An 11,119-nucleotide genomic window follows, 5' to 3' on the forward strand; every position below is an offset into this window, starting at 1 on the left:
GGAAGTTGGCACGACGCATAAAGAGTTAATCACAGACAAGAGGATGGGGATGAAGATCCAAGTTCATGGAAGCCTGACAGTTTCTCAGAATTAGAATACAATCACCCAGAAAAGCCACCTGTCCCACTGACTTGAGACATTTCAAAGGAGAACATTGTGAGAGAACAGTATCTGACTTTCCAGGAAACTAGAACAGAGAAAGAGCGTGTTTTTAATTCTGGGGACACCTCGCATCACCTCGCATTACCGCGAATTTTGTCCCCCGCATCACCTCGTATTTTACGACTACCAGAACTCTACTGAGCGATAAATACGCGGTGATACGCGGTGATGTGGAAAGATGGGAGAGAACTTGCTGTGAACTGGAAGTCGCGTATTTTACAGATGTGGTCGCAGGTCGCGCGGTATGGGAAGGTATGAAACAAAACGATCAAGATGGCACAAACTAGTTCGGGACGTGAAATGTGCATTTATATTTTCGCTTTTGTACTAGCTGTTCTCACTGCCAGTCAGAGAGTCAGGAGTCACGTTCAATCTGCTGCTTGGAGAAGGAGAAAGTGGCCGAATGTTTCAGGAGATGCAACGTTTCAAACAAGAAGAAGCATGCAAGGCTACATAACGCATTCTGTCGGCATTCCGCTTTGTTTTGGCGTCCAAATATGAAATGCCCCTCACTATTGTTACTTCTGTCATATGCTGTCACTTGAAAATAAAAAATCGCTGCAGATCCATTCTCCAGTCGATATTCTCCAACATACAATTTATTCAAACTACAAGAAAAAGTTTGTGTATCTGGTGGTTCATGCAAGCCGTGAAACAAGAAGTAACAGTATGCAGTACAAAGTGAATGTACAGCGTAGACTGCACAGTGCATGTATTGTATAGGATACTACAACACACAAGATACGTCATCCATCACCACTGTGAACGCAAAGCAGGTGTGTGACCATACAAATAACGCGGGCGAATTCTCCCAATAATTCGAGACTTCCAGTACACCGCGAATTTCGCTACCCGGTGCGATTCTACTGAAAATCGTCCCTCACATCACCGTGCATCGACAACCTCAAAAGGTAGACGACGGAGCACCTCGCATCACCGCGCATCGGCCACTACCTGATCTGTTTTTACTGAGGAAAAATTTGAGGTGTCACCGCGCATCTCCGCGTATCACCGCGAATCATCTCGCATCGCCTCGCATCACCTCGAATTTTCATCGCTCAGTAGAAACACGCTCAATGAGAAAGAGAGAGAGAGAGGGAGTGGGGGATCCAAGTGGACTAAAAAGCCAACAGTGGAGGACAGCCTAGAGGCACGTAGTATATCACCATTTTAGGTATGAGTAGTTCAGCAAACACTGAGAAATAGGATAATTCAACACACTTTCATTCTTCTAGTATAATGAAGAGCACTTGACTTTCATACCACTTTCAGAAAACAGGGAAAATGATAATACTCCTAACATATGCCAGTAACAAGTCAAGGGAATACATACATGTATACTTGTTTAAAAATTCATTTTGTGAAATAATTATATTTTCTTTACACCATTGTTCTGTAGTGATGTCATGGACTGCTGCAGTCTTCTCATCCAGTGATGTTGATGTTAAAACCTTGAAAATTTGTAACTTTTGAACAAATTGTTTGATTTTCCTCAAGCTTCAATGATGTATTCTGCTAGTATTACTGCATTCACTCAAACCATGTGTATATTTCAGTTGCATTAACCTTTAACTCTTTGCCTGTATGTAAAGTTGATGTGTCATTGCTTCTACTGAGAATGACATATGCTGGATTGAATGAGTTAGGGATATAACTTATTATCATGACACAATCACTGTTTTTTTTTTCTCCTGAAATATTTCTTAAAGACTCATTTCCACAGAAGAAAAGACACAACAAAAATATAACACAACCTCACCAAGAAAATGTGTGTCATCTATTATCATGTGAACAAATTAAAGAAAACAAAGGGAAGACAAAAATATGTTGTCTGCGCGGTACACGACAGGAGACTGAAACATTCATTCAATCAATGTGATATGAAAGAACACATGCATGCCATGAAAAGGAGGGAAAATAAATAAATAAACATGACGCCAGATAAATGCTGCCCCCTTCCCCCACCCCTTCGGAGAAACCAGACAGTGTATGACTATACAGTGAACAACGTCCTAATAATGTTACAGTCTGGGGAAAGGTTATTCCTGCTCAGAAAACTTCAGTGGTGAAAGATAGTCATAATATGATGCAGTTCCTTAACCCTTTTACCTATAGGAATCCGCTGGTATTTCACATGCTGGTAAGAGATGTGTTAAATCACATCATAATGAATGACATGGCTGTGGAGAATTAGAACAGCTCACTTCAGAGAAAGTCGGCAAAATACTGCCAAACCATAAACCACTTCCTAATAAAAAACACAATGAAGTGTTCACTGAAACATTGCCAAAAGGCAAATGTTGCTATTAAGTTTCAGACATTTTATATAATAGTGAGAATGAAGATCGTCTCGGTTCATCACTTTGAAGGTCTGTTTCTATTTCTTTCTTTTTTTACCCATTACGAAGAACAATGAATCACTCAGACGCTTAGACCTTTGACCTGCATATGACATTAGATTTTTATAAGAGGCTATTATGTGAAACTTAAACATTCAAAACACAAAGAACACATTTAAATCACTCCCACTTCAGATATTTAGAAGTGGACCAGAAACGGTAGACAATATAATGATCCTCAGTATAGATTTCCACCATTTTTATGACTTATTTGGGACAACTAAGTTTATCATTCATGTTATTTCATTTCAATAACTTCAATATGACATGTATATCCAAATTAACAGTTATAACAATCATTAAACGAATTTTAAAGATTACATATAAAAATAGATACCAGCCGAGGATGTAACAAGTTAAAAGAATAAGCAATATGTGCTGCAGTGCACCTGTTTCCCCTCAGAATATTGGGCTTTGCAATGATTCCTCCCACTTTGAAAAATATCATATTGGCAGAGTAAAAATTAAAAGGGTACTGTATGACACTGTCCAAAGTCACTCATTTTTATGCCCCTTTGCCACCAACACGATAACTTGCCGTTGATACAGACTGTACGAATCAGTCATCCAGGTGTCTTAGAATTAAATACAATGACTACGCCTTAGAACAGTAAGTGCTGGATGTGATTTTAAGGCTGAAGCAAGTTCTGTCACATCAACATTTGCACCTTGCCCCTAACAACCACCCATCCCCTCCCCCTCCATTAGCACCTCATAGTGATGAAGGGTCTCAAACAACTCCTTTAACTTATCACTGTACTCCTCAACTCTTCCCTGATTCAAACGTTAACTTTTCATTACCTTTTACCCCCACAGTAGTTCTAAAGCTAGTAGTCCTCTCATACATATCCAAAATTTTGAATTGTGATTGAATATGAGTATTATTGACCCCCCCCCAAAAACAAAAAAAAATCTACAAAACTGCAAAACTAAGGCTGAATAAAACGTCAAGATAAATAAGATATAAGCACCAAAAGTTCAAAACATGTACTGAACAAAATTAACACACAGACGTTTAAATTGAAGGAGAGAAAATGGAGCTGGAGAGATGGATTCCTCCATGGAAAATACCCCCCCCCCCAAAAAAAAAAAAAAAACCACACAAAAAAAAAACCAAAACCAAAAACAACAAAACAACAAAAAACAAAAGAACTGAGATGAACAGACGATTCATGTGTGTATAGATACATAGGTAAACAGAGAGAATTGGGGGAAAAAGGAAATACAGGTGGACAGCTGGATTGAAAACTAATTACATCCTCATTATCCCTTACACGATATCAATCTGTTTATTGGATGTGACAAAAGGAGAGGAAAAATAAATCAGGATAATGTTATTTTCTGCTGGGTGAAATGTGCTTTGAATACCACTGGCAAATCTAGCTAACATCCTGAATTAATCAAAGAGTTGTTTCCTAATCTGTCTTGTGCAGAATGCTTATCAAAGGACTAGGTGTGTGATGAGCATTTATGCCTGTGGGGAAATCCCACACACCAGTGGTGTCCCACAGTCCCTCAGATTGTGATAACTGCCACCACCACATAAATAGTGTAGGAGTCCAAAATACAGTGCCCCAATCAAGACACAGGAAGTGGCATCTGTTTACAGTGTCCTGCAGGAATAATGAGATCATGTGACTGGACAGGCTAACTTTGGAATGCTACATTCTTACAGCAGGGGTGGTTGACATGGCTGACTGTTTGTGTGGCTCTTACACTCATTGTAGTACAGCACCACATTTGACTCACTGCATGTTGGCTATATATACAACCTGTCTTTCATCTTCTGAACTACAATAACACTACCAAGGTTAGAAACAAAGAAAAATCACCTTCATGCCCCTTTTGATTTTGTCTTTTTTTCTTACTAGTGTGTGTACGTGTAATACATATTTTCATTTAAACATTTATCCTTATTTGTCATCAGACTACTATAAAGAAATTGACTGTGACAGAGCTATATATACTCACCATGGGGGGGGGGGGGGGGAGGGGGTTGTTGTACTCCCAAAGGTAGGGAAACAGTGTGGATAAAAGTCACTTTGAAAACTGCATGACTACTTGTTGATTAAATCTTTGTGAGGGCACTTCTAAATTCCTTATCAAATTCACAATCATGTTCAAATTAATTAAATTAAAATGCTGCCAAGTAAAAGATGTGTTGGCTGTACATGCTTTTTCTGAGTCATTTTACTAAAAGAAACAAGAAACCAGAGCATCAAACATTTTCAGTACGTGGAAATTGCACAGATCTTTTTTTCTTTATGTCTATATCTTATGATAGATTTTCTAGAAACATATTGTCTGGCACTCACCACCTTTGTGTTATCATACAACCTGATGAATAAAACAACAAAAACAGTGCTAATGAAAACAAACAAACAAACTGATTTACTTTCTGTTGCTACTATCTTGTGATTTGATGACAAATCTACCATGCATGTTTCATGATTGGCAGCATGAAGTTTGCGAATGTTAGGAATGTGCCTCGACCAATGACAGATCAGCGATGAGGCATGAGCCGCTAGGCCCACCCCCTGTACGTAGAGAAAACTCTCCCGCACAGCAGTTTAACCTGGCCAATGCATGATTAGTGGCAGATTAGCTAATGAATATATCCAGGATAGCTTTCGGGAGCCTTGCTCTTGTTCTTGGCGGGAAAGAAAAAAAAAAACAGAATAAAGAGCAGAGGGAAGGAGTGGACTTACAATAACAGAGCGTTGATTCGCAGAGTATTGTTGTGGATGAATCATCGGCTTGTTATTGCTGCTGTTCCCACCATTAAGCATCGACCCTCAGAATTCCTACTATTCAAGGCTCACTGCAATATCCTGCACTGCAGTATCATATTCTTCCAGCAAGTTATGACTTAATCATTCATCAGTTACTCTAAGTATATATCAACATAAAAAAACAAAAACAATCAAGTTTGGCATATTGAGCGAATATTCCAATGGTAGTATGTCCACTAAGTGTGAATGTGTAAAACCTTAAATAAGATGAGAAAATGTTGGAAAAAATCTAGCTCTAGAACTTGAGGTAATCATGTGGTATTGAAGTGAGAACACAAGGCAAGAATAGTGGATCGTTTACATTGTTCAAAATATCCCTCCTCAGAGAGCTGTTCTCTGCAAAATGGGTCATGCACTGGCCTACATATGCAGCAATAATCATAACCAATTTTTTTTTTGCCATTAAAAGCACTAGATATCTTTATTGGGAGGGGTTACATGTAGGAGAGGGTGTTCACATAAGTTGTACATGCATAGAAACAAGTTTCCACCACCTGGTTGCACATGGAAATTTGTTCACTATTTTGAGTTACCTTTCTAAGGATTCTGAGAATTTTGAGTGAAGGTAAAAAACTGTTCTAAGAAGCTTTGTATAATTATGCTTTTCACCTCCCCAAGTCTAGATTGTATGTTTTTGCTGACAGCATGATACTTTTAGGTTTCACTATGGTTCTTGCAAACATTCAACAACAACATACATGATGATTTTTAGTGCAACCCTGTTTTAGTATTAACCCATCTAGGACGAGTCCAGAGTATACTCGGGCAGGGGTCTATGGGAAATGCATGTTGTAGCAAAATCAGCCTGTCCTCAACGGGTTAAAATGGAAAACCATGCTTCATTATACAGAGCATCATTGCGTTGACTTTGGAATTTGAAATGATACTCTCTGACTATTCCTGAGACAAACATTTAACTCATGAAACACCCTTGCCAAGTTCTCATCTTTGCAATCTATCTTTCTTGCATTGAATGGATTTAAAGTTTTAAGTAGATATTCTACCTGTCATACTTCCACAATATTTTCTCCTTGCATATCACAAGGAATTTACCGAGCAGACTGTGATAAAAAATTATTTGATCATTCCATGGCACAATGCAGTCCCATACAAGAAGTGTTTCATTATTGCAACCCCAGACTATAATTTGCTGCAATGCAGTTGGAGCAAATTTTGTATACTCTCACTTTGTGTGTAGTACATTTCAATGTTCAATTTCAATGCAGTCTGACCACATCTTTGCAAAGTCTTTGGTACCTTTTAGGTTATAGTACAACCCACTGCTTAACCCTTAATGTGTCACTTATCTTAAAGGTGCCTAGTCCTGGTAGTGTAGAGGGCGCTGTTGATGATACTGCCGATCACCGTTAGCGTTGATACGAAAATTGCCGAAGTTGAGCTGTCATCAAGAGTAAAGTGCGTAGGTGTTGCTAAGTTACGTTGCCTTCGTTGTCTTCTCTGCGCATTGCGCAGTCTGTAGTAATGCCAGGGTGCGTGCATATGTGCTTGTTATTATGACATCACAAAAGAAGTTTGCTAAAGCTGTCATCCCCCTCAGCCGAATCATGAGCCGAACTGTGATCCAACCACTGACTACAGTGAATCGGACTTCTTCGGCCTCGGGGAAGTGGGCCACAGCGTAAGTGCTAAAGAGGAGTCGATAACGTAGGTCTCTATAGGAAACTTGTGACATGCGCCCGTGTACGCATTTGACTAAAACACCGGGACCATGCACCTTTAACTTGCCAAGCATTTTTCATTAGCATTCAGCAATCCATTCAAACTTGACCTAGCTGTAGCTTAGCAAGCCTTTCCAAGTGTCGTAATGTGTCTCAGTCAAACATGAAGGCCATGATGTCACAATAGGGATTAGGGGGATTAGATAATCTTTATTCATTAACAAGACCCCATTCACAATTAGTTTCCAGATGTCTGTGCCAATTGGCAAAGGAAACACCCCAGCCTGTGCGCCAATCGGTGAACAAAACACTATACAAGTTAATCCATCAGCTACAGGAGGACCTGGTAAAACCTGAACAATGTCTACAGGGATATGATAATCTCAAAGGAGATGGGTGAAATTCGTTGTGTTCACACAATGTTCCCAGACTTAAAGACCAACTTGGAGTTTCAATCTGTAATGATTAGCTGTAGTTTAGTACTGTGTATAGAGGCACTAGGAAGTTAGCAATCTTAAAGATTACTCAGTAGTTGACGATTAGAACTGCAAGACATCTTAGGGTTTACACTCTATCCACAAGCTGCAGGGGGTCAGCACTCATAGTTTAAAGTCATGTGGACAAGATAATCAAGGAACTTGAAAGTTATTGTGACCTTTCTGTGTAATCCTATCTAACCTCAGCTCCTATGGGTCAACCTCTAGTGCGTGTTGTACACTGTGGTACTCTGGAATTCTTGTTTTGCGAGATATTCAGAAACAACTCTATGAGATGTCAAAGAGCATGCAATTCCAAGGGTATCAAAAGTTTATTTGATGAAAACTGGTTTTGAAATGGCTGAGACATCCAAAAACAAGGTGAAACAAAGAGATCCTAATAAAAGGCTTGGCCTGTCGCCTTTTATTATTATCACTTTTTTTGATATCTCAGCCATTTGAAAACCAATTTTCATCAAATAAACGTTGAATCCTTCTTAAAATTACATGCTTTTTCATATTTCATAAGAGGTTTCTCATTATCTCACTTAGGAATGTTCATAACATGAATCCCCACCTCAACCAGTACTGTACAGTCCCTTTAAATCTATAGGCTAATCACTGAAGTTAAACCTTCGAGGATTACAAACATCATGTGAACGTAACTGTTATGATTCATGGAAAAAAGTCCTTGGAGGCTGGTTGACAAGGAGCCTCCGGCAAAATGCCACTAGATTCAGAGCTGTACAAGTCATTCACACATTGCTGGCAAGATTAAATTTCACTAGGCCATGCCTGTTAGCAAGTTGAAATAAATAGCAAATGAAGTAACACTATGTATTTGGAAATTATGTCTGATAACCTGATGGAGAATACTGTAAAACAAGAAATGTTTATGTGCATTTTCAGTTAGCGATAAAGTGGAAAGCAACTTGTAATAGTGTTGGCAGTACATGAAAATAAAACAGGAAAAAAAGGAGGGTGAATGAGTGCCTTGAATATTGAAGGAGAAGGAGAGAGAGTGTGAGTAAAGAAAAGATGAATAAAAGGAATACAAGAACTGAGAGAGAATGATAACTTTGACAAATATAGAATAGGAAAAACATAGATTGCCATAGAGAAAGTAATTGAGAGGCTTACAAATTGAAAGAGATAGGAAGAGAGAATGAGTATAAGAGAGGATGAACAAAAGAGATACAAGCACAGAAAGAGAACAATAAAGTTAAGAGATACACATAAAGAGTAACATAGATTTAAATATAGCTAGATAAGATATTGAAAGAAATATAGACTCATGGATAGACAGAGATACATTGTAGTGTTGGTGAAGACTGAAACAAAGAAAAGGAACAAATAATGAAAAAAAGGAGGTGCCAAACAGATGCAGAGAATTGATCTAGACTGGTTTAAGAATATACAAATATTTGAGAGAAAGGGGAAAGGGAGAAACAGAATGAATAAAAGAAGAGTCAGATAGGCAAATTAAATGACACCAATAGCAACAAAATACAAATAAGGAAACCACAGCCAGAACTTGTACAAACTAAAGGTCCCAGGAAATGTGAACCCTGCATTCAAGCCTCTTGATTCCATCTCCTTAATTGCCATTCAACAACTTCCTCTTCCGACTGGGCCACTTTTTTCTTTTTCTTTTTTTAAACTAGGGCTAAATATTTCAGTCGTAAGAGTATGACGTAGGTGAAAGTCATTAAAAACAAATCTAAGAGAAGAGGAGGGAGGAGAAAGAGGAGGTCTATGTTTGGGACTCGACAATTGGACATAAACACTGAAACAGGAAATGGGAGAGGAAGCCGAGGGAAACATTTCATATTGGATTCTTTTATACTGGATAACATCACTTCCTGACAAATGTTTGTGACTTGGGTGCCAGATAAAAGTCATTCTGGTTGAGGGCAGTTCTGGGAGAGAGGTGCGGGTTAGGGTGGGGGGGGGGGGGGGGGGAGGAGGGAGGAACTGAACATTTTTATCAAGGAAGGGGAGGAGGTACAGAAGAATCATGATTACCATCATCTAATTTGAATCTTCCTACGAATGTTTGAATGTTTTTTTTGTGATATGATTTCCCAGTTGGCCAAATTATTCTCCATAAGTGTGCTGCATGCTTTCCCGCCTTTTTGTTTGTTTGTTTTGTTTTGTTTTGTTTTGTTTTGTTTGGTTTTATTTCTACAGTGCAATTAATCCCCATCATTGGATCTAACTCTGCCTCTAAGATATCAGAATTCCCCCATAGGGTATACACGTGACACACTCAGTTACAAAAGGCAGTGGGTTAAACAAAGACACAGAGTTACCACCTGTCCATTCTTGGGAGAAAATAGCCCAAAAAGTAACAAACAATGTACATGGGACATGGAGATACTGGAGAGAGAGAGAGAGAGAGAGAGAGAGAGAGAGAGAGAGAGAGAGAGAGAGAGATAGAGAGGCAAGCAGGACTAGATGTAAGATTATGAAACCAAGAATTAGTTTGATGCCACCTTAACTTTGTATTCTTGAGTGTGTTTTTTTTTTTCTCTCTCTCCCATGTCACTCAAAGACACATAAAAATGCCACATTACACTTTGATTACTTGTCTGGATTTGTTGTTTTCTATTTTCCCCCCATTCTAGTACTTTCATATGCATCACAAAGTAATAAAACACTCTAGTGACCTTGCTAAATAACAATATGTCACTAGCTTTTCAAATCATTACTGCCAGGTTTATCAATGTAGTTTTAACTGCATTACGGACCTTCTCCAAAACCAAAGTGACCAAACTGTTTATCAAAAAGAAAAATGAAACAGAAAGGAAAACTACATATTCAAAAGTGATTAAATTTACATTGTTATAATTCTACATATAATCATCACCTATTTCCCCTGCCTAATATTATTATACTTTTTGCTACCATGACAATTGACAAGCATGGAAGGAGTTTTGTGATATTTCTGAAGGATCATGCATGAAATCTCAACTTTGGATTCATTTAACCCGTTGAAGACTAGTCCCGAGTATACTCGGGCAGGTGTCCGTGGGAAATGCATGCTATAGCAAAAATCAGCCCATCCTCAACAGGTTAAAAAGTATTCAATCCAAAACGAAGCAACAACAACAACAACAACAAAATCAGAGACAAAAGGACTGATTTTTTCCCCATACTCAATTTATGCATCATGAACAACTTTACAATTTGGTTAACCACTTGATGTGAAAGTTTATTTCTGTCTTTTTAGGCTTTTTAATAGACACACACAACACCATTCCCCCTTCCCAAACCACTACCACCACTACCACCACACACAAAAAAAAAAAGAAGAAAAAAAAATGTATACAAACTTTCATATCCTATATTTCCAGGGGGAGTAAAGACCAATTGAAGTATTTCCTGCTGGGGAAGTGGGTATAAATACTGGGGGAGCCATAACGACCTGTTCCAGTCATTGCCAATAGGGGGAGTCAAAGTGAGGAGAAGTACAAGCGAAACCATCCACTGTTCGGAGCTACATCCACTGACACTCCCCGACATAACACCACCCAGTACTATGCCCTGAACATAAACAGCTGAGCTGGATTATCACGCGGAACGGGAACGAAGTATGCCTGGCAGAAGTT

The sequence above is a fragment of the Diadema antillarum genome, unplaced genomic scaffold (genome assembly GCF_040938485.1).
Source record: "Diadema antillarum isolate AM-2024a unplaced genomic scaffold, OU_Dant_1.0 scf00000068, whole genome shotgun sequence".
Lineage (NCBI taxonomy): Eukaryota > Metazoa > Echinodermata > Echinoidea > Diadematoida > Diadematidae > Diadema > Diadema antillarum.